Source organism: Pseudophryne corroboree, chromosome 5 (genome assembly GCF_028390025.1).
Source record: "Pseudophryne corroboree isolate aPseCor3 chromosome 5, aPseCor3.hap2, whole genome shotgun sequence".
NCBI classification, from domain to species: domain Eukaryota; kingdom Metazoa; phylum Chordata; class Amphibia; order Anura; family Myobatrachidae; genus Pseudophryne; species Pseudophryne corroboree.
Genome location: NC_086448.1, coordinates 626,492,959 through 626,518,222, shown reverse-complemented (window position 1 = coordinate 626,518,222; position 25,264 = coordinate 626,492,959). Strand labels below are relative to the sequence as shown.

At 49.4% G+C, this 25,264-nt stretch overlaps 1 protein-coding gene and 1 long non-coding RNA gene across 2 annotated transcripts in view; one reads left to right on the top strand and one right to left on the bottom strand.

Annotated features, from left to right (window-relative positions):
• Window positions 1-25,264, bottom strand: part of YES1 (YES proto-oncogene 1, Src family tyrosine kinase) — a 162,721-nt gene that overhangs the window by 107,231 nt on the left and 30,226 nt on the right. The window lies entirely within an intron of this gene.
• Window positions 574-25,264, top strand: LOC134929275 (uncharacterized). The gene is made up of 2 exons (XR_010178436.1): window positions 574-878; window positions 25,018-25,264. It is a non-coding gene; the product is annotated as an uncharacterized LOC134929275 (long non-coding RNA).

Genomic DNA, 25,264 nt, shown 5'->3' with positions numbered 1-25,264 from the left:
CAGATTTGTCACTTAACACTGCTCTGGTCCTTTTGACCGAAGCTCTATTAAAGTCATCCTTGGTGATAAACGTATCAGACAAAACAGTCTTTAACATGCTAACAAACTCAGACATCTGAGGAGAGGGCATGTGCTGCTGTGACACTTTACAATCTTCACATACTGTACATTTCCAGTGCTTTTTTCAGAGAATGCTTTATCACATAACGAACACCTGGCTGCATGCAGTTTCTTATGCTTAGCCTTCACCTCAACTTTTATCCTTACTGGTCTCAGACCCAACACAAAAAAATAAAGAATATCCAGAAAAAAATCTCACCAACTACTATTCCAAGCATACACCAGCAGAAAAAAATATAATAAAATCTCCAGTGGCTTACCCAAACTTTTGTGTCCAAAACTGCAGCTTTTAGTTACAGGGAGTCCCAAGGCAAATGCAGGCTCCAGGCACATCCAAAACTTTTTATAAGATCAGCCTCAGATATAGGCTCTGTATCAGACAAATCCATTTCCCGTATAACCGTAATCTCAGAAATCTTTGAGGTCCTCTTTGGCGCCTACTGCACAGCACAAGCGTTGCTTTTACACAACGCTGCTTCCCCAAAAAGCCTGGCATCCCCCACCAGCCGCACTTCCGGTTCCGGCTTCTGCTGGTGTCGTCCACCCGATTTGCCCTACGGATCAACCCGGGCTTAGCACAGCAGTATGACGTCCTCCATCACCGCCCGCACCATGGACGCTGCTGGATGCCCGGAAAATGGAGAACGGCCTGTAGCACATAGCGATTGCTCCCTCAGCGCTTCAGAGGCCGGCCCTGCACCTCCATCTTCCCGCCAGACAGCCGCGGCAGGGAGACTCCGCTAACGCATTTCCCTGTGGTAAGCCACCGATTATACTGGTGTATGCTCCTGCCTGCTACCCACAGGAAAGAGAAAAAGACACAGAGGCCAGAGGGGGCATTCCTTATATAGGGCCAGTGTCATTTCTTCTTTCCTGTATTCAACCCAATGGGGAATATACCCAGATGTATGCTACCATGGGGAGGTAAAGGAAAAGTGTAGTTGTACAGTCTTCCCACATAAATCACTGCAGAGGTCTATTATTGAAGACACACTCTAGCAGGGAGTAATATTTTATTCAAATCCAGAAATTGCTCATACAAAAAATTTCTAATGAGACATCAGAATTGATAAATGATTAGAATTAATGACTTAATATTGTCTAGAATCATTGGCGAGCAACTGGTATCAGAGAAAGTCATGAGTTCAAAGTACGTTTCCATCTAGAGATTACAGAGCTTATTTATTTTAGGTCATGTTTCACAGGAATAATGCACGAGATACCCTTTCTAGAACGGACAAAAGTACGCTGATAAGTAGGCATTATTACCAACACATTCACATACTGTGATACAGTCACGGCACACTGTAAGGAAATGAAGGCATTAAAATAAAACTTTGCTTTACTTCCCAGTTATCACAGAAAAATAAAAAGTGAAACAAAAGATGCAGGACACAGTTTCCCTGGCCTCCTTATGTTACATCACAGCTTTCCTTGGCTTTCTAATACCTGCCCTTAGGTTACATGCAGGCTGGGGCGTGGGAGGGCAATGGTGTGGGTGTTGCCTTTACTTGCCTACAGACACGTGAGCAATGCTCTCTCACAAGAAAAGCAGTCACACAGTATCAGGGGAAATAGTGTGTAGACAATATAAAGATGCCCATTAGTGACACACAAAATACAGAACACTTACACAGCCTTGTTGGTACGTAGTGCTGATTTCTGTGACATAAGTTACAGAGGGAATGACGCATACTGTGTGAACGCTTGTACTGCAACCTTTACATGACTGGGAAGAAGTGGGCGTGTGACAGATTGTCAGATCTACACATTACACTGGGAGCCGCTAGTCACAAAAGGCACCTAATCATGGCGTTCAGTGAGGACCATTTCAGGACAAGCTGTGCTCACCGTGCAGGGAAGACAGGACAACTTACCACAGGTCCATTATAATCGAAGAAAAGTGTAGGTGTTGCCCGTATATCATTTTCTTGAATGCATTAGAAAATGGAGAGAGAAAATGTGATTGCAACTCAGGAGGCATTGCCCAACTAATCAATTCTGCTTAGCGGATGGATCTTGTGTTTGTTAGGATCTGCCAATGCATCAGGGCATGCACATATAGGGGTATATGCAATTGCGGTCGAATTCCCGAAAAACTGGACTTTTTCGCCAAAAAAAAAAATTGACAATGCAATTCAGTACTTTCCGTCAAAAAAACGGACTTTCAAAATTCGACTTTTTGAAATTAGACATTTGTCAAATTCAAATTTTCTGCAATGGTACAAATGCGGCAATTCGACAAAAGTATATTCATATTCAATTGAAGTTTGGAAATTCGACAACAGTGCTTTTAGACAGTAAATTCGTCATTTTCAATCCGCCACACTTTGGTGGGTGAATCTAATAAAAAAAATGTAAAACATGTTTTTTTTGGTGTTTTTTTTATTGGTAATAGCATATCTATTTATAGTAGAAGGGATTAGGTACTTGGTTTGTCTTTTTGGGAGGCACAAGTATTATTTATATATTTAAAAAAAAAATTTTTTTTTTAATGGAATGGTAAAATCCCGAAAAAAAAATGGCGTGGGGTCCCCCCTCCAAAGCATAACCAGCCTCGGGCTCTTCGAGCCGGTTCTGGTTCTAAAAATCCGGGGGAAAAATGGACAGGGAATCCCCCGTATTTTTAAAACCAGCACCGGGCTCTGCGCCTGGTGCAAAAAATACGGGGGACAAAAAGAGTAGGGGTCCCCCGTATTTTTTACACCAGCATCGGGCTCCACTAGCTGGACAGATAATGCCACAGCCGGGGGTCACTTTTATACAGCGCCCTGCGGCCGTGGCATTAAAATATCCAACTAGTCACCCCTGGCCGGGGTACCCTGTGGGAGTGGGGACCCCTTCAATCAAGGGGTCCCCCCCCAGCCACCCAAGGGCCAGGGGTGAAGCCCGAGGCTGTCCCCCCCATCCAAGGGCTGCGGATGGGGGGCTGATAGCCTTGAGAAAATGACAAGAATATTGTTTTTTCCTGTAGTACTACATGTCCCAGCAAGCCTCCCCCGCAAGCTGGTACTTGGAGAACCACAAGTACCAGCATGCGGGAGAAAAACGGGCCCGCTGGTACCTGTAGTACTACTGGGGAAAAAATACCCAAATAAAAACAGGAGACACACACCTTGAGAGTAAAACTTTATTGCACACCTGCCGACACACACATACTTACCTATGTTGACCCGCCGACTGCCACGTCTCCTGATCCGACGATCCGTGGTACCTGTGAATAAAATTATACTCACCTCAATCCAGTGTCCAGATATAAATCCTCGTACTTTGCAAAAAAAAATAAACGAACACCCGACCAAGCCGGACTGAAAGGGGTCCCATGTTTACACATGGAACCCCTTTCCCCGAATGCAGAGACCCCCCCCCCCCCCCCCCCCGTGACTGCTGTCACAGAAAGGTCTCTTAAGCCAATCAGCGAGCGCAACGTCCTGGCACTCTGCTGATTGGCTGCACGTCTGAGCTGTCAGACAGCGCATCGCAAAGCCTCTCCATTATACTCAATGGTGGGAACTTTGCGGTTAGCGGTGAGGTCACCCGCGGTCAGCGGCTGACCGCGGGTAACCCCACCGCTGACGGCAAAGTTCCCACCATTGAAAGTAATGGAGAGGCTTTGCGATGCGCTGTCTGAGGTCACAAGCGCATACAGCCAATCAGGTGAGTGCAACGAAGTAGAGCTTCCTGATTGGCTGAAGGGACCTCTGTGACAGGAGTCACATGGGGAAAGGGGTCCCATGTGAAAACATGGGACCCCTTTCAGTCCGCTGGTCCGGGTGTTCGTTTATTTGTTTTGCCAAGTACGAGGATTTATATCTGGACACTGGATTGAGGTGAGTATAATTTTATTCACAGGTACCCCGGATCGTCGGATCAGGAGACGTGGCAGTCGGCAGGTCAACATAGGTAAGTATGTGTGTGTCGGCAGGTGTGCAATAAAGTTTTACTCTCAAGGTGTGTGTCTCCTGTTTTTATTTGGGTATTTTTTCCCAGTAGTACTACAGGTACCAGCGGGCCCGTTTTCTCCCGCATGCTGGTACTTGTGGTTCTCCAAGTACCAGATTGCGGGGGAGGCTTGCTGGGACTTGTAGTACTACAGGAAAAACCAATATTCTTGTCATTTTCTTAAGGCTATCAGCCCCCCATCCGCAGCCCTTGGATGGGGTGGGACAGCCTCGGGCTTCACCCCTGGCCCTTGGGTGGCTGGGGGGGGACCCCTTGATTGAAGGGGTCCCCACTCCCCCAGGGTACCCCGGCCAGGGGTGACAAGTTGGATATTTTAATGCCACGGCCGCAGGGCGCTATATAAAAGCGACCCCCGGCTGTGGCATTATCTGTCCAGCTAGTGGAGCCCGATGCTGGTGTAAAAAATACGGGGGACCCCTACTCTTTTTGTCCCCCGTATTTTTTGCACCAGCACTAGGCGCAGAGCCCGGTGCTGGTTTTAAAAATACGGGGGATCCCCTGTCCATTTTTCCCCCGGATTTTTAGAACCAGGACCAGATCGAAGAGCCCGAGGCTGGTTATGCTTTGGAGGGGGGACCCCACGCAATTTTTTTTCGTGTTTTTTCCCGTTTTTTAAAAATCGGAACAAAATCCGTCAAATCGGCCGTTTTTCGTCAGCGGGACTGTCGAATCCGTTTTTTTATTGAATATGGTCAATTTTGGCACCCACTTGCCGAAATTAGACAGTCGAATTGTGTTGAATTAAAAAACGGCCGAAAAATTGCCGCGATTCGCCGCTAATTGCATATACCCTATAATGTTGAATCACCTGTAGATGCTCAGAGTTGTATGCATCTTGGCCACAACTACACATGACAGTGTGTGTAACTGGGCGATCACACATAGGATAGGTGTGCCATGGTCGTGTAGACAGAAAGGCTATTTAGAGGCAAGCTTATGCAAAGGTCTGATTTCAGGTGCATGTCTTACACTAAAGATAGGGCTGGTACAAATCAGCACGAATAGGGATGATGGCTATATTCAAAAGCAGATGTACAGGGGCAATGCAGCCACATAGATGAGGCAATGCAATGCAGCCCTCAACCAGGCCTCATGTCCCCAATGATGGCAGGACAATTTACCCTATGCTGATGTTAGTCTTTAGAAGAAGAAAAAAATGCTAGGGGGAGAATTTCACCTTGGGGCAGGTTTAATTACAGAGTGTTTGCAGCGTGGGTAAAGCCGCTGTTCAATTTTTATTCAATTTGCCAGCATGGTAAACCCATGCACAACACGTTAAGAGCCAGTCTATGGGTTACTCCAAACGTTAAATCCCAGAGGATACATTTAGCCTGGATCTTTGATTGCAGTTTCTAAGGCTGCAAGGAAAGTCAGCATTATGTGCACCGTCTCGGGACTTAGTGTCACACAGGCAGACCCGGCACTACCTGCTTAGCAAAGTCTGCAAAGCAGAGAGGCGCCGGTCTGGAGTGGTGCTCTCCCCAATCTGCGACCTTACTGCTGTGCGGCGTGTGTCGTTCTCACTGGCTGTGCCTGTTATACATGACAGGCAGCAGCGCGGCAGTGTGAAGCATGGCTTGGGCTCTTCAGGCTCCTTCAGTCCCTCCTACCACACCTCCCCGATCCTCCCACTCCTTGCAGCAGTGCACATGTACAGACTGCAAAGCCGCTTGGCGCTCAGCCTCACTGCCTGGCTGACAGCTCCCGGCATACAATAGTAAACCAAAAGGCTAGAGATGGAAGGGGTGTCTCACCTTAGAAGGATTGAGAAAAGCGATGCACTGGACTCGGAGCCTTAAGCAGACCAGCCAGAGTAAATAACTACTGTACTGAAGGTAACAGTAATCTGTACAGTATGGTATTGCACTTTGAGGAACTTTTACTTATCTTTTAACTGCAATTGTTTTCTTCACAATGTGCAAGCAATGGATATGCTTTTAGACAGCAGTTCTGTATTGTTTTTTGTACTAAACATATTAAATAAAATCTTTGCATGTTACATGTAGAAAAGATATATATATATATATATATATATATATATATATATATATATATATATATATATTCTCTCTCTCTATCTATATATATATATATATATATATATATATATATATATATATATATAGATAGAGAGAATATATATATATATATATATATATATATATATATATATACATACATACACATACATATATACACTAGGTGCTTCATCGCGCCCTACGGGCACTCTTCACACCGTCGAAAGGGGCTACGCCCCCTTATCCCCTGCACGCCTTTCTGCGGTTCAATATTTGTATGAGTATTACCTGCATTCCTTGGTTTGTTAGTGGTTAAATATTGCACAACGAAAGTGCTTCCAATGGTGAAGGGGGCGTAGCCCCTTGCGACGGCGTGAACAGTGACTGCAGAGCACGATGTACAGAATGTAGCGGGTGCGGGGGGGACCTTGGATGAGGCAGGGAGTATGTAGATGCTGCGAGTGGACGGGGAGGTGGATGCAGCTGTGGGGGGAGGGGGTGCGGGACCTATACCTATGTCATTTTATTTGTAACAATATATAGGACACGGATAAGGATGCATGTGGTATAGACGGACCGGCATGAAGAGGTAAATGGTGTCATTAGACACAGAGGGGAGTGCTGGTACAATGCGGAGCAGGGGCAGCTGTGTCCTCTCTCTACGCCGTACCATCCTTCAGGTGTAGCAACATGGACATGTTGCGCACGCAAGGTCTCCACGCGGCCGCAGGTGCACCAGTCCCCTCTGCATGCGCTATGTGCGCGCCCCCCTCAGGTGCAGTAGGAGGAGGGGGCGATGGCTGGAGCTGGTACCAGGGCCAATGGGCATGGACAGCGCGGTCATGTGCTCGGTGCTGGGCTTGCGCCCTGCGCTTGCTGTGTGAGGGATAGGGAGGAGGCGGCAGAGCATCACCGATATAGCGGTAACTATGGGGGCACCGCAGGGGGTTATGGCTCCTGTCCTCCTGGTGAGGGTTTGTCAGGGAGGTATCAAGGAGCCAGTGGTATGGACCGTGTATGGGATACAGGGGGGTAGGGAGGGGATACAGAGACACGGGGCGGTAGGGAGGGGATACAGAAACGCAGGGCCGTAGGGAGGGGATACAGAAACGCAGAGCGGTAGGGAGGGGATACAGAGACGCAGAGCGGTAGGGAGGGGATACAGAGACACAGAGCGGTAGGGAGGGGATACAGAGACGCAGAGCGGAAGGGAGGGGATACAGAGACACAGGGCGGTAGGGAGGGGATACAGAGACGCAGAGCGGTAGGGAGGGGATACAGAGACGCAGGGCGGTAGGGAGGGGATACAGAGACACAGGGCGGTAGGGAGGGGATACAGAGACCCAGAGCGGTAGGGAGGGGATACAGAGACGCAGGGCGGTAGGGAGGGGATACAGAGACGCAGAGCGGTAGGGAGGGGATACAGAGACACAGGGCGGTAGGGAGGGCACACAGACGCAGGGCGGTAGGGAGGGGATAGAGAGACGCAGGGCGGTAGGGAGGGGATACAGAAACGCAGGGCGGTAGGGAGGGGAAACAGAGACGCGGGGCGGTAGGGAGGGGATAGAGAGACGCGGGCCGGTAGGGAGGGGGTAGAGAGAAGGGGGGCGGTAGGAAGGGGATAGAGAGACGCAGGGCGGCAGGGAGGGGATAGAGAGACGCAGGGCGGTAGGGAGGGGATAGAGAGAAGCGGGGTGGTAGGGTGGGGATACAGAGGCGTAGGGAGGAGGGGATACAGAGGCGAGGGACGGTAGGGAGGGGATAGAGAGACGCAGGGCGGTAGGGAGGGGATAGAGAGACGCGGGGTGGTAGGGAGGGGATACAGAGATGCAGGGTGTTAGGGAGGGGATACAGAGACGCAGGTAGAGGATACAGAGAGGCGGGGCGGCTGGGAGGGGATAGAGAGACGCAGGGTGGCAGGGAGGGGATAGAGAGACGTGGGCGGTAGGGAGGGGATACAGAGATGCAGGGTGTTGGGGAGGGGATACAGAGACGCGGGGCAGCAGGTAGAGGATACAGAGAGGCGGGGCGGCTGGGAGGGCACACAGACGCAGGGCGGTAGGGAGGGGATAGAGAGACGCAGGGCGGTAGGGAGGGGATACAGAAACGCAGGGCGGTAGGGAGGGGAAACAGACGTGGGGCGGTAGGGAGGGGATAGAGAGACGCGGGCTGGTAGGGAGGGGGTAGAGAGAAGGGGGGCGGTAGGAAGGGGATAGAGAGACGCAGGGCGGCAGGGAGGGGATAGAGAGACGCAGGGCGGTAGGGAGGGGATAGAGAGAAGCGGGGTGGTAGGGTGGGGATACAGAGGCGTAGGGAGGAGGGGATACAGAGGCGTGGGACGGTAGGGAGGGGATAGAGAGACGCAGGGCGGTAGGGAGGGGATAGAGAGACGCAGGGCGGTAGGGAGGGGATAGAGAGACGCAGGGCGGTAGGGAGGGGATACAGAGATGCAGGGTGTTAGGGAGGGGATACAGAGACGCAGGGCGCAGGTCGAGGATACAGAGAGGCGGGGCGGCTGGGAGGGGATAGAGAGACGCAGGGTGGCAGGGAGGGGAGAGAGAGACGTGGGCGGTAGGGAGAAGATACAGAGATGCAGGGTGTTGGGGAGGGGATACAGAGACGCGGGGCAGCAGGTAGAGGATACAGAGAGGCGGGGCGGCTGGGAGGGGATAGAGAGACGCGGGGCGGTAGGGAGGGGATAGAGAGACGCAGGGCGGTAGGGAGGGGATAGAGAGACGCAGGGCGGTAGGGAGGGGAAAGAGAGACGTGGGCGGTAGGGAGGGGATAGAGAGATGCGGGCGGTAGGGAGGGGATAGAGAGACGCGGGGCGGTAGGGAGGGGATAGAGAGACGCGGGGCGGTAGGGAGGGGATAGAGAGACGCAGGGTGGCAGGGAGGGGATAGAGAGACGTGGGCGGTAGGGAGGTGATAGAGAGACGCGGGCGGTAGGGAGGGGTTAGAGAGACGCGGGGTGGTAGGGTGGGGATACAGAGGCGTAGGGAGGAGGGGATACAGACAGACGCGGGCGGTAGGGAGGTGTTACAGAGACGCGGGGCGGTAGGGAGGGGATAGAGAGACGCAGGGTGTTAGGGAGGGGATACAGACGCAGGGCAGCAGGTAGATACAGAGAGGCGGGGCGGCTGGGAGGGGATAGAGAGACGCGGGGCGGTAGGGAGGGGATACAGAGAGGCGGGGCGGCAGGGAGGGGATAGAGAGACGCGGGGCGGTAGGGAGGGGATATAGAGATGCGGGGCGGTAGGGAGGGGATATAGAGATGCGGGTCGGCAGGGAGGGTCCCCAGTGAGGAAGCTGATGAAGAGAGGGGGGAAAGTAGTGGAGGGGGAGGGCACCAGAAGAGGAGACTTGTGTAAAGTGGGGACCACACATAGAATCAGTGGGTAGGATGGCCGGAGGGACTCACCGTTGAGGCTGTGGGCGGCTGCTGCAGGCTGGTAAACAGTAGTGTCCAGAGGCGTCACCGGGTCAGTATTACTGTTACACATATCTCTCACCCCCCGCGGCCGAAAAGGGGGCATGGCCTGCTGTGAAAGGGGTGTGGCCTCACGGGTATGTTTTCTCTCGCTCCGGGGGTGTTTCCAGCTAGCCTGTAGATGCTGGCAGCCCCCGGAGACTGGAGTGTGTGTGCCGGCTCTTCTGTGTGACAGGAGGAGAGTGCTGCAGGAGATGACGTCACTGCAGCACTCGCCTCCCGTCACAGCAGGAGAGCGAACAGCTGGATGTGTGCGGAGGAGGTGGCGGTGGGTGTGTGTACACGGCGCAGGGAGGGCTATGAAAGCCTTCTCCTGCGCCACCCGTCCCTCCTAATGTGTATGCCGGGGCGGCATCAGCCGTTGTTGTTGGCCCGGCGCCGCGGCCGGGGAGTCAGAGCTGCTGATGGGTGGGGGGAGGGGAGAGAGAGAGATGAACAGGCAGCAGGAGCAGAGACTTGCTGACTCCGCCCACCGCTGTGACTCCACCCAGCGTTACGGCCAGGCACAGAGTCACAGATGTAGATGTATATATATATATAGTCCAGTTGTCCGACACTCCCTCCTGGATAATGTGATACTTGCTGAGGTGCCTTCTTAAGCTCCGTGGAGCTATTGTAATATAGTCAAATAAGCGGCACTCACCAGGCTTCTTATAGATTAATAAAACGGTCCTTTATTGAATCCTACGTTTCGGGAATAACCCCGTCGTCAGGGACAGCATAGACATAAATACAATGTGATATGACAAACATATATACCCTCCCCCAACTGCAATCAAACAGTCTTACCTGTGACACCTGGAGGACGCCAGCCTTCAGCATCACGGGCCATCCCGCCGTCCATGTTTCAACCTTCTGCTCGACGGGACCCGTGACGTCATCCGGCGGCGCCCCCCGGCGCACACAGTGCACGCTGCTTGGTTGCTAGACAACACAACAACAATCAATGTTGTAATTAAATTTAAAACAAATATATCACAGCAATAGTCCTTAAACATTTATACTGTGTATAACCTTAATATAAACATCTATTCAAACACACTTTAATGCTCACCATCTAGCTAATTCTCACTGTAAACGGATCAATTAATCAGTACTGTTATAACCATATGCATTAAAGAAAGCATTGTAGCCCGAGGCTTTCATTTAACCCTCGAGGTGCTATCGTATCTAGGGCACTGATCCACCTACATTCTGTTTGTAATAATATTTTAGCCCGATTACCCCCCCGAATTCTCAAGGGGACATGGTCAATAATGATTGATCTCATGCTGGCTATGCTATGTCTTGCCTCAGAACAATGTCTGGCAACAGGTTGATCGCTACTGCCTGACTCCAATGCATGCCTTATTGCTGTCCTGTGCTGCGCCATGCGCTCTTTAAATTGGCGCTGTGTTTTGCCGATATACGCCAACCCGCAAGGGCAGGTTAGCATATATACGACAAAAGTGGTACTGCATGTTACTGGATATTTTCTCTCAAACCGCTTTCCTGTATGGGGATGACAGAATGTGTTACCTACTGTTAGGGCTCTGCAGGCGACACATCCCAGGCATCTGTAGCAGCCGTTCTTTCTACTTAGAAAGTGTGATGTGTGTTTTTTATCCATTCCCGTGATGTCCAACTTAACTAGTCGGTCTTTCAAATTCCTGCCTCTGGTGTAACTGGGCAATAATCTGGCTTGTCGTAATAATGGTAAATCCCCATCTGTATTTACCATGGGCCACCATTTTTTGGCCTTTTTAGTGAGAGAAGGACTCTTGTCCGTATATAGACTCACCCATGGGACTACTTCTGAACCACTATTAGGCTTTACCTGCGGCTGATATTTCAGTGTATCAGCTCGTGGGATTTTTAATACTCTGTTTTTAGTGTTTTCTAGCAACTGTTTGTCATATCCTCTTTCCAGGAATTTATCTACCATCAAATTCAAAGCTGAATCAATCATGGTAGGATCTGATGTAATTCGTCTGGCCCTCAACATCTGTGAGTAGGGCAGACTATTACGGAGAGGCAAAGGGTGAAAACTGTCATTTCTTAGGATTGTATTCCTGTCAGTACTCTTAACAAATAACGAAGTGCTCAGATTGGATTCATCTACTGTGATCTTGACATCCAAATAATGTACAGACTCCATACTCATATCATATGACAGTTTAACCACACTATCAGACAGGTTATGTTCATCCAATATTTTACGAAGATCCGCTGTGGTACCTGACCAAATAATAAGCAAATCATCTATATATCTTACATGTAGCTGGATATTAGACAATAATATTCCCTGTCTGTAGAAGAGTTGTTGTTCTACAGCGTACATAAATGCGTTCGCGTACGATGGGGCCACTGAGGACCCCATCGCACAACCCGCCTTCTGTAGATAAAATCTACCGTCATGTAAGAAAAAATTGCGGGTCAACACCATGAACAACAACTTCAAAAAGAAATCAACTGGTGGTCCCACATAGTGGGGATTATCCACTATGAGTGCCCTGACCGCCATCCCCATACAGGAAAGCGGTTTGAGATAAAATATCCAGTAACATGCAGTACCACTTTTGTCGTATATATGCTAACCTGCCCTTGCGGGTTGGCGTATATTGGCAAAACACAGCGCCAATTTAAAGAGCGCATGGCGCAGCACAGGACAGCAATAAGGCATGCATTGGAGTCAGGCAGTAGCGATCAACCTGTTGCCAGACATTGTTCTGAGGCAAGACATAGTATAGCCAGCATGAGATCAATCATTATTGACCATGTCCCCTTGAGAATTCGGGGGGGGGGGGGTAATCGGGCTAAAATATTATTACAAACAGAATGTAGGTGGATCAGTGCCCTAGATACGATAGCACCTCGAGGGTTAAATGAAAGCCTCGGGCTACAATGCTTTCTTTAATGCATATGGTTATAACAGTACTGATTAATTGATCCGTTTACAGTGAGAATTAGCTAGATGGTGAGCATTAAAGTGTGTTTGAATAGATGTTTATATTAAGGTTATACACAGTATAAATGTTTAAGGACTATTGCTGTGATATATTTGTTTTAAATGTAATTACAACATTGATTGTTGTTGTGTTGTCTAGCAACCGAGCAGCGTGCACTGTGTGCGCCGGGGGGCGCCGCCGGATGACGTCACGGGTCCAGTCGAGCAGAAGGTGGAAACATGGACGGCGGGATGGCCCGTGATGCTGAAGGCTGGCGTCCTCCAGGTGTCACAGGTAAGACTGTTTGATTGCAGTTGGGGGAGGGTATATATGTTTGTCATATCACATTGTATTTATGTCTATGCTGTCCCTGACGACGGGGTTATTCCCGAAACGTAGGATTCAATAAAGGACCGTTTTATTAATCTATAAGAAGCCTGGTGAGTGCCGCTTATTTGACTATATTATATATATATATATATATATATATGTGTGTATGTATATATATATATATATATATATATATATATATATATATATATATATATAATGTGTATAAGTGGCAACACTGTGGGCATTATTTGTATAAGGGTCGCTACTGTGGGCATTAGGTGTGTAAGCGGCACTTATGCTGGGGTCATTATGCACATAAGCGGCACTACTACTGTGGACATTGTGTGTAAAAAAAAATAAGAATTTACTCACCGGTAATTCTATTTCTCGTAGTCCGTAGTGGATGCTGGGAACTCCGTAAGGACCATGGGGAACAGCGGGCTCCGAAGGAGGCTGGGCACTCTAGAAAGATCTTAGACTACCTGGTGTGCACTGGCTCCTCCCACTATGACCCTCCTCCAAGCCTCAGTTAGGTACTGTGCCCGGACGAGCGTACACAATAAGGAAGGATATTGAATCCCGGGTAAGACTCATACCAGCCACACCAATCACACCGTACAACTCGTGATATGAAACACAGTTAACAGTATGAAACAATAGAGCCTCTCAACAGATGGCTCAACAATAACCCGATTTAGTTAACAATAACTATGTACAAGTAATGCAGATAAAGCGCACTTGGGATGGGCGCCCAGCATCCACTACGGACTACGAGAAATAGAATTACTGGTGAGTAAATTCTTATTTTCTCTAACGTCCTAGTGGATGCTGGGAACTCCGTAAGGACCATGGGGATTATACCAAAGCTCCCAAACGGGCGGGAGAGTGCGGATGACTCTGCAGCACCGAATGAGAGAACTCCAGGTCCTCCTCAGCCAGGGTATCAAATTTGTAGAATTTTGCCAACGTGTTTGCCCCTGACCAAGTAGCTGCTCGGCAAAGTTGTAAAGCCGAGACCCCTCGGGCAGCCGCCCAAGATGAGCCCACCTTCCTTGTGGAATGGGCATTGACAGATTTTGGCTGTGGCAGGCCTGCCACAGTATGTGCAAGCTGAATTGTACTACAAATCCAACGAGCATTAGTCTGCTTAGAAGCAGGAGCACCCAGCTTGTTGGGTGCATATAGGATAAACAGCGAGTCAGATTTTCTGACTCCAGCCGTCCTGGAAACATATATTTTCAGGGCCCTGACAATGTCTAGCAACTTGGAGTCCTCCAAATCCTTAGTAGCCGCAGGCACCACAATAGGCTGGTTCAGGTGAAACGCTGACACCACCTTAGGGAGAAACTGGGGACGAGTCCTCAATTCTGCCCTATCCATATGGAAAATCAAATAAGGGCTTTTACAAGACAAAGCCGCCAATTCTGATACTCGCCTGGCAGAAGCCAAGGCAAATAACATAACCACCTTCCATGTGAGATATTTCAGATCCACGGTTTTTAGTGGTTCAAACCAAAGTGATTTTAAGAAAACTCAACACCACGTTGAGATCCCAAGGTGCCACAGGAGGCACAAACGGGGGCTGACTATGCAGCACTCCTTTTATAAATGTCTGAACTTCAGGTACTGAAGCTAGTTCTTTTTTGAAAGAAAATCGACAGAGCCGAGATCTGTACCTTAATGGAACCCAATTTAAGGCCCATAGTCACTTCTGCTTGCAGGAAATGCAGAAATCGACCTAGTTGAAATTCCTCTGTTGGGGCCCTTTCGGCCTCACACCATGCAACATATTTTCGCCATATGCGGTGATAATGAGTTGCTGTAACCTCTTTCCTGGCTTTAGTAAGCGTAGGAATTACTTCCTCCGGAATACCCTTTTCCTTCAGGATCCGGCGTTCAACCGCCATGCCGTCAAACGCAGCAAGTCTTGGAACAGACAGGGCCCCTGCTGCCGCAGGTCCTGAGTGGCAGAGGCCATTGGTCCTCTGATATAAATTCTTGAAGTTCTGGGTACCAAGCTCTTCTTGGCCATCCACGAGTATCGTTCTTACTCCTCGCCTTCTTATTATTCTCAGTACCTTTGGTATGAGAGGCAGAGGGGAGAACACCTAAACCGACTGGTACACCCACGGTGTTACCAGAGCGTCCATAGCTATCGCCTGAGGGTCCCTTGACCTGGAGCAATATCTTTTATAGCTTTTTGTTAAGGCGGGACGCCATCATGTCCACCTGTGGCCTTTCCCAATGGTGTACAATCCTATTGGAAGACTTCTGGAGGAAGTCCCCATTCTCCCGGGTGGAGGTCGTGTCTGTTGAGAAGATCTGCTTCCCAGTTGTCCACTCCGGGAATGAACACTGCTGACAGTGCTAACACATAATAATCCGCCTATCGGAGAATCCTTGTGGCTTCTGCCATCGCCATCCTGCTTTTTGTGCCGCCCTGTTGATTACATGGGCGACTGCCGTGATGTTGTCTGATTGGATCAGTACCGGCTGGTTTTGAAGCAGAGGCCTTGCTGGCCTCAGGGCATTGTAAATGGCCCTCAGATCCAGAATATTTATGTGTAGGGAAATAACCTGACTTGACCAAAGTCCCTGGAAGTTTCTTCCCTATGTGACTGCCCCCCAGCCTCAAAGGCTGGAATCCATGGTCACTAGGACCTAGTCCTGTATGCCGAACCTGCGGCCCTCTTGAAGATGGGCACTCTGCAGCCACCACAGTAGAGATACCCTGGTCCTTGGAGACAGGGTTATCAGCCTATGCATCGGAAGATGCGATCCGGACCACTTGTCCAACAGGTCCCTCTGAAAAGTTCTTGTATGGAACCTGCCTAATGGGATTGCTTCGTAAGAAGCTACCATTTTTCCCAGGACTCGCGTGCAATGATGCACCGCTACCTATTTTGGTTTCAGGAGGTCTCTGACTAGAGATGACAACTCCTTGGCTTTCTCCTCCGGGAGAAACACTATTTCTGGTTTATGTCCAGAACCATCCCCAGGAACAGTAGACGTGTCATAGGAACCAGCTGTGACTTTGGACTGTTTAGAATCCACCTATGCTGTTGTAGCACTTTCCAAAATAGTGCTACCCCGACTACCAACTGCTCCTTGGACCTCGCCCTTATAACGAGATTGTCCAATTACGGGATAATTACAACTCCCTTTTTTTTGAAGGAGTATCATCATTTCGGCCATTACCTTGATAAAACACCCTCGGTGCCATGTACAGTCCAAACGGCAGTGTCTGGACTTGGTAATGGTAATCCTGTACCACAAATCTGAGGTACTCCTGGCGAGGATGGTAAATGGGGACATGCAGGTAAGCATCCTTGATGTCCCGGGATACCATGTAATCCCCCTCGTCCAGGCTTGCAATAACCGCCCTGAGCGATTCCATCTTGAACTTGAATTTTTTTATGTTCAAGGATTTTAAATATAAAATGGGTCACACCGAACCATGCGGTTTCGGTACCCCACCCGTGTGGAATAGTAACCCCGTCCTTGTTGAAGTAGGGGCACCTTGAGTATTACCTGCTGGGAATACCGCTTATTAATTGCCTCTAGCACAGCCTCCCTGCTTGAGGGAGTTGTCAGCAAGGCATATTTTAGGAAACGGCTGGGGGGAGACATCTCTAATTCCAGCTTGTACCCCTGAAATACTACTTGGAAGAAACAGGGATCCACCTGTGAGCGAGCCCACTAATTGCTGAAATTTTTGAGGCGGCCCCCCACCGTACCTGGCTACACCTGTGGAGCACCCGCGTCATGGTGTGTACTCACAGGAGGCGGGGGAAGAATCTTGATTCTGGGAACAGGCTGACTGGTGCAGCTTTTTCCCTCTACCCTTGTCTCTGTACAGAAAGGAAGCGCCATTTGACCCGCTTGCTTTTCTGAAGCCGAAAGGACTGTACCTTTTTCTGTGAGGAAACCTGAGGTAAAATTATTTCTTCCCAGCAGTTGCTGTGGATACGAGGTCCCAGAGACCATCCCCAAATAATTCCTCACTCTTATAAGGCTCTCTATGCGCTTTTTAAGTCAGCATCACCTGTCCAGTGACAGGTCTCCAATACCCTCCTGACAGAATGGACATTACATTTATTTTGGATGCCAGCCGGCAAAATATCCCTCTGTGCATCCCCCATATATAAGACAACGTCTTTAATATGTTTTTATGTTTGCCAACTATTATCCCTGTTTGACAGGGTCACCAACCACGCTGCAGCAGCACTATCTGCAGGTCTCAGTCTAGTACCTGAGTGTGTAAATACAGACTTCAGGATAGCCTCCTGTTTTTTTTTTTTTTATCAACAGGTACCTATTAAAGTGGCCGTATCCTAAGACGGCAGTGCCACCTTTTTTAGCAAACGTGTGAGCGCCTTATCCACCCTAGGGGATATCTCCCAGCGTAACTTATCCTCCTGGCGGGAAAGGGTACGCCATCAGTAACTTTTTATAAATTACCAGTTTCTTAACGGGGGAACCCACGCTTTTCACACACTTCATTTATTCATCTGATGGGGGAACAAAACACTGCCTGTTTTTTCTCCCCAAACCTAAAACCCATTTATAGAGGTTAAAGTCAGAAATGTATAACACATTTTTTATTGCCGGGATCAAGTCACGGATTGGATTGTGTATATGTCTCCACCTTGTCGACACTGGAGTCAGACTCCGTGTCGACATCTGTGTCTGCCATCTGAGAGAGCGGGCGTTTTTGAGCCCCTGATGGCCTTTGAGACGCCTGGGCAGGCGCGGGCTGCGAAGCCGGCTGTCCCACAGCTGTTACGTCATCCACCCTTTTATGTAAGGAGTTGACACTGTCGGTTAATACCTTTTACCTCTCTATCCACTCTGGTGTCGGCCCCACAGGGGGCGACATCACATATATCGGCCTCTGTTCCGTCACCATATAAAAGCCTCCTCATTCAACATGTCGACACAGCCGTACCGACACACCGCAGACACACAGGGAATGCTCTAAACGAGGACAGGACCCACAAAAGCCCTTTGGGGGGACAGAGTGAGAGTATGCCAGCACACACCAGAGCGCTATATACTGCAGGGACTAACTGAGTTATGTCCCCTATAGCTTTATATCTATATATATATAATGTATACTGCGCCTAAATTTAGTGCCCCCTCTCTCTTTTTTTAACCCTTGTAGACTGCAGGGGAGAGCCAGGGAGCTTCCTTTCAACGGAGCTGTGAGGGAAAATGGCGCCAGTGTGCTGAGGAGATAGGCTCCGCCCCTTTTTCGCGGCCTATTCTCCCGTTTTTTATGGACTTCTGGCAGGGGTATTTACCTCATATATAGCCCCTGGGGCTATATATTGAGGTATTTTTGCCAGACAAGGTGTTTTTATTGCTGCCTCAGGGCGCCCCCCCCCCAGCGCCCTGCACCCTCAGTGACCGGAGTATGAAGTGTGTGAGAGGAGCAATGGCGCACAGCTGCAGTGCTGTGCGCTACCTTGGTGAAGACTGAGTCTTCATGCCGCCGATTTTCCGGACCATCTTCTTGCTTCTGGCTCTGTAAGGGGGACGGCGGCGCGGCTCCGGGACCGAACATCAAGGCTGGGCCTGCGGTCGATCCCTCTGGAGCTAATGGTGTCCAGTAGCCTAAGAAGCCCAATCCGGCTGCAAGCAGGCGAGTTCGCTTCTTCTCCCCTTAGTCCCTCGCTGCAGTGAGCCTGTTGCCAGCAGGTCTCACTGAAAAGAACAAATTCTAAGACTATAACTTTCTAAGAGCTCAGGAGAGCCCCTAGTGTGCATCCAACCTCGGCCGGGCACGAAATCTAACTGAGGCTTGGAGGAGGGTCATAGTGGGAGGAGCCAGTGCACACCAGGTAGTCTAAGATCTTTCTAGAGTGCCCAGCCTCCTTCGGAGCCCGCTGTTCCCCATGGTCCTTACGGAGTTCCCAGCATCCACTAGGACGTTAGAGAAATAAGATTTTACTCACCGGTAAATCTATTTCTCGTAGTCCGTAGTGGATGCTGGGAACTCCGTAAGGACCATGGGGAATAGACGGGCTCCGCAGGAGACAGGGCACTCTAAAAGAAAGATTAGGTACTATCTGGTGTGCACTGGCTCCTCCCACTATGACCCTCCTCCAGACCTCAGTTAGGATACTGTGCCCGGAAGAGCTGACACAATAAGGAAGGATTTTGAATCCCGGGTAAGACTCATACCAGCCACACCAATCACACCGTATAACTCGTGATACTATACCCAGTTAACAGTATGAAATATAACTGAGCCTCTCAACAGATGGCTCAACAATAACCCTTAGTTAGGCAATAACTACATACAAGTATTGCAGACAATCCGCACTTGGGATGGGCGCCCAGCATCCACTACGGACTACGAGAAATAGATTTACCGGTGAGTAAAATCTTATTTTCTCTGACGTCCTAGTGGATGCTGGGAAGTCCGTAAGGACCATGGGGATTATACCAAAGCTCCCAAACGGGCGGGAGAGTGCGGATGAGAACTCAAGGTCCTCCTCAGCCAGGGTATCAAAATTGTAGAATTTTGCAAACGTGTTTGCCCCTGACCAAGTTGCAGCTCGGCAAAGTTGTAAAGCCGAGACCCCTCGGGCAGCCGCCCAAGATGAGCCCACTTTCCTCGTGGTATGGGCTTTTACTGATTTAGGATGCGGCAATCCAGCCGCAGAATGCTCCAGCTGAATTGTGCTACAAATTCAGCGAGCAATAGTCTGCTTAGAAGCAGGAGCACCTATTTTGTTGGGTGCCTACAGGATAAAAAGCGAGTCAGTTTTCCTGACTCCAGCCGTCCTGGAAATATACATTTTTAAGGCCCTGACTACGTCCAGTAACTTGGAATCTTCCAAGTCCCTAGTAGCCGCAGGCACTACAATAGGTTGGTTCAAGTGAAAAGCTGATATCCACCTTAGGGAGAAACTGGGGACGAGTCCTCAATTCTGCCCTATCCATATGGAAAATCAGATAAGGGCTTTTACATGACAAAGCCACCAATTCTGACACACGCCTGGCCGAAGCCAAGGCCAATAACATGACCACTTTCCACGTGAGATATTTCAAATCCACAGTTTTAAGTGGCTCAAACCAATGTGATTTTAGGAAACTCAACACCACGTTGAGATCCCAAGGTGCCACAGGAGGCACAAAAGGGGGCTGAATATGTAGCACTCCCTTTAAAAATGTCTGAACTCCAGGCAGTGAAGCCAGTTCTTTCTGGAAGAAAATCGACAGAGCCGAAATCTGGACCTTAATGGAACCCAAGTTTAGGCCCATGGTCACTCCTGACTGTAGGAAGTGCAGAAAACGACCCAGCTGAAATTCCTCTGTTGGGGCCTTCCTGGCCTCACACCATGCAACATATTTTCGCCAAATACGGTGATAATGGTTTGCGGTTACTTCTTTCCTGGCTTTTATCAGCGTAGGAATGACTTCCTCCGGAATGCCCTTTTCCTTTAGGATCCGGAATTCAACCGCCATGCCGTCAAACGCAGCCGCGGTAAGTCTTGGAACAGACAGGGCCCCTGCTGTAGCAGATCCTGTCTGAGCGGTAGAGGCCATGGGTCCTCTGATATCATTTCTTGAAGTTCTGGGTACCAAGCTCTTCTTGGCCCATCCGGAACCACAAGTATCGTTCTTACTCCTCGTTTTCTTATTATTCTCAGTACCTTTGGTATGAGAGGCAGAGGAGGGAATACATAAACCGACTTGTACACCCACGGTGTCACTAGAGCGTCCACAGCTATCGCCTGAGGGTCCCTTGACCTGGCGCAATATCTAGTTTTTTGTTTAGGCGGGACGCCATCCTGTCCACCTGTGGCCTTTCCCAACGGTTTACCAACAATTGGAAGACTTCTGGATGAAGTCCCCACTCTCCCGGGTGTAGGTCGTGTCTGCTGAGGAAGTCTGCTTCCCAGTTGACCACTCCCGGAATGAACACTGCTGACAGTGCTAAGACTTGATTTTCCGCCCATCGGAGAATCCTTGTGGCTTCTGCCATCGCCATCCTGCTTCTTGTGCCGCCCTGTCGGTTTACATGGGCGACTGCCGTGATGTTGTCTGATTGGATCAGTACCGGCTGGTTTTGAAGCAGAGGCCTTGCCAGACTTAAGGCATTGTAAATGGCCCTCAGTTCCAGAATATTTATGTGTAGGGACGACTCCTGACTTGACCAAAGTCCTTGGAAATTTCTTCCCTGTGTGACTGCCCCCCAGCCTCGAAGGCTGGCATCCGTGGTTACCAGGACCCAGTCCTGTATGCCGAATCTGCGGCCCTCTTGAAGATGAGCACTCTGCAGCCACCACAGTAGAGATACCCTGGTCCTTGGAGACAGGGTTATCAGCCGATGCATCTGAAGATGCGATCCCGACCACTTGTCCAAGAGGTCCCACTGAAAGGTTCTTGCATGGAACCTGCCGAATGGAATTTTGCTTCGTAAGAAGCTACCATTTTTCCCAGGACTCGTGTGCAGTGATGCACCGATACCTGTTTTGGTTTCAGGAGGTCTCTGACTAGAGATGACAGCTCCTTGGCTTTCTCCTGCGGGAGAAACAATTTTTTCTGTTCTGTGTCCAGAACCATCCCCAGGAACAGTAGGCGTGTGGTAGGAACCAGCTGTGACTTTGGAATGTATAGAATCCATCCGTGCTGTTGTAGCACTTCCCGAGATAGTGCTACTCCGACCAACAACTGCTCCTTGGACCTCGCCTTTATAAGGAGATCGTCCAAGTACGGGATAATTAAAACTCCCTTTTTTTCGAAGGAGTATCATCATTTCTGCCATTACCTTGGTAAAGGTGCAGTGGACAGTCCAAACGGCAGTGTTTGGAATTGGTAATGGCAATCCTGTACCACAAATCTGAGGTACTCCTGGTGAGGATGGTAAATGGGGACATGTAGGTAAGCATCCTTGATGTCCAGGAATACCATGTAATCCCCCTCCTCCAGGCTTGCAAAAACCGCCCTGAGCGATTCCATCTTGAACTTGAATTTTTTATGTATGTGTTCAAGGATTTCAAATTTAACATGGGTCTCACCGAACCGTCCGGTTTCGGTACCACAAACAGTGTGGAATAGTAACCCCGTCCTTGTTGAAGTAGGGGCACCTTGACTATCACCTGCTGGGAATACAGCTTGTGAATTGCCTCTAGCACAGCCTCCCTGCCTGAGGGAGTTGTCGGCAAGGCAGATTTGAGGAAACGGCGGGGGGGGGGGGGGGGGGGGGGAGGGAGACGCCTCGCGTCATGCGGTGGACTCAGAGGAAGCGGGGGAAGAATGTTGATTCTGGGAACTGGCTGACTGGTGCAGCTTTTTCCCTCTTCCCTCGTCTCTGTGCAGAAAGGAAGCGCCTTTGACCCGCTTGCTTTTCTGAAGCCGAAAGGACTGTACCTGATAATACAGTGCTTTCTTAGGCTGTGAGGAAACCTGAGGTAAAAAATTTTCTTCCCAGCTGTTGCTGTGGATACGAGGTCCCAGAGACCATCCCCAAACAATTCCTCACCCTTATAAGGCTCTATGTGCCTTTTAAAGTCAGCATCACCTGTCCAGTGTCGGGTCTCTAATATCCTCCTGACAGAATGGACATTGCATTAATTCTGGATGCCAGCCGGCAAAATATCCCTCTGTGCATCCCTCATATATAAGACGACGTCTTTAATATGCTCTTATTGTTCGCAAAATAGTATCCCTGTTTGACAGGGTCACAGATCACTCTGCAGCAGCACTATCTGCAGGTCTCAGTCTAGTACCTGAGTGTGTAAATACAGACTTCAGGATAGCCTCCTGCTTTTTATCAGCAGGTACCTTCAAAGTGGCCGTATCCTAAGACGGCAGTGCCACCTTTTTTGACAAACGTGTTAGCGCCTTATCCACCCTAGGGGATATCTCCCAGCGTAACCTATCCGCTGGCGGGAAAGGGTACGCCATCAGTAACTTTTTAGAAATTACCAGTTTCTTATCGGGGGAACCCACGCTTTTTCACACTTCATTCACTCATTTGATGGGGGAACAAAACACTGCCTGCTTTTTCTCCCCAAACATAAAACCCTTTTTTAGTGGTACTTGGGTTAATGTCAGAAATGTGTAACACATTTTTTATTGCCGGGATCATGTAACGGATGTTCCTAGTGGATTGTGTATATGTCTCAACCTCGTCGACACTGGAGTCAGACTCCGTGTCGACATCTGTGTCTGCCATCTGAGGGAGCGGGCGTTTGAGCCCCTGATGGCCTTTGAGACGCCTGGGCAGGCGCGGGCTGAGAAGCCGGCTGTCCCACAGCTGTTACGTCATCCAGCCTTTTATGTAAGGAGTTGACACTGTCGGTTTATACCTTCCACCTATCCATCCACTCTGGTGTCGGCCCCACAGGGGGTGACATCACATTTATCGGCATCTGCTCTGCCACCACATAAGCCTCCTCATCAAACGTGTCGACACAGCCGTACCGACACACCGCACACACACAGGGAATGCTCTGACTGAGGACAGGACCCCACACAGCCCTTTGGGGAGACAGAGAGAGAGAGAGTATGCCAGCACACACCAGAGCGCTATATAATTTAGGGATTAACACTATATTGAATGAATTTTTCCCAATAGCTGCTTGTATATACAATATTGCGCCTAAATTTAGTGCCCCCCCCCCTCTCTTTTAAACCCTTTGAGCCTGCAAACTACAGAGGAGAGCCTGGGGAGCTGTCTTCCAGCTGCACTGTGAAGAGAAAATGGCGCCAGTGTGCTGAGGGAGATAGCTCCGCCCCTTTTTCGCGGACTTTTCTCCCGCTTTTTTATGGATTCTGGCAGGGGTATTTATCACATATATAGCCTCTGGGGCTATATATTGTGATATATTTGCCAGCCAAGGTGTTTTTATTGCTGCTCAGGGCGCCCCCCGCCCAGTGCCCTGCACCCTCAGTGACCGGAGTGTGAAGTGTGTATGAGGAGCAATGGCGCACAGCTGCAGTGCTGTGCGCTACCTTGGTGACGACTGATGTCTTCTGCCGCCGATTTTCCGGACCTCTTCTTGCTTCTGGCTCTGTAAGGGGGACGGCGGCGCGGCTCCGGGAACGAACACCAAGGCCAGTTCCATGCGGTCGATCCCTCTGGAGCTAATGGTGTCCAGTAGCCTAAGAAGCCCAAGCTAGCTGCAAGCAGGTAGGTTCGCTTCTTCTCCCCTTAGTCCCTCGATGCAGTGAGCCTGTTGCCAGCAGGTCTCACTGTAAAATAAAAAACCTAAAATAAAATTTCTTTCTAGGAGCTCAGGAGAGCCCCTAGTGTGCATCCAGCTCGGCCGGGCACAGAAATCTAACCGAGGTCTGGAGGAGGGTCATAGTGGGAGGAGCCAGTGCACACCAGATAGTACCTAATCTTTCTTTTAGAGTGCCCAGTCTCCTGCGGAGCCCGTCTATTCCCCATGGTCCTTACGGAGTTCCCAGCATCCACTAGGACGTCAGAGAAAGTGGCAATGCTGTGGGCATTATGTGTGTAAGCAGTATTACTACTATGGGCATTGTGCATATAAGCGGCATTACTACTGTGAGCATTATGTGTATAAGCGACACTACTACTGTGGGCACTGTGTGTAAGCGACACTTACTGTGAGCACTGTGTGTATAAGCGGCACTGCTACTATGTGCATTATGTGTATAAGTGGCAGTACTACTGTGGGCATTATGTGTATAAGCGGCGCTACTTCTGTTGGCATTAGGTGTCTAAACGCCACTACTACCATGGGCATTGTGTATAAGTGGCACTACTGTCTGGCGTAACATCAATAAGAGACACTACTATGTGGTGTAATATGGATCAGGGTCACTATGTGCGGTGTATTGTGAGTAAGATTGTGCTACTGTGTAATGTAATTTGAATGGAGGATGCTTTTGTGTGACCATGCCCTTCCTTGTGAGACTACACACCTGTTTTGCAGCACACACTGTACCTTTAATAAGTATGGGAGAGAGGGCGCAAATGTATAGTTTGCAGGGAGGCGCCGAACACCCTAGCACTGGCCTGGAGCGCAGGGTAGCGAACCGATTGAATAGCTCTGGGCTGACACAATCTGCCCCTTATGTTCTCCTGGAGAGGATTTTCTTAATGTTGTTTCATATGTTTTATGCTTTAGCAGCAGTTATCATTCCTGGATGTCTATTGTCTTTCTTGTTCAATCAAACAGAGACTTGGAAAAGAAGGAAGGAAGCTCTGGTAATGGAAACGGAAAAGAATTTCCCAAGACTTCTTAGCATTCCTCTGCATAATGTGTACTAACATAGAATTATATGGAAGCAAAGGGAAACTAAGAGATAAGTGCACACAATGAAATGAAACAGAAATCATTATATGCATGGGCAATAATCTATAGACACCGCTAGAAACCAGAATCCAAATATGTATAAGTAACACAAGTAAAAGGAATTAAAACA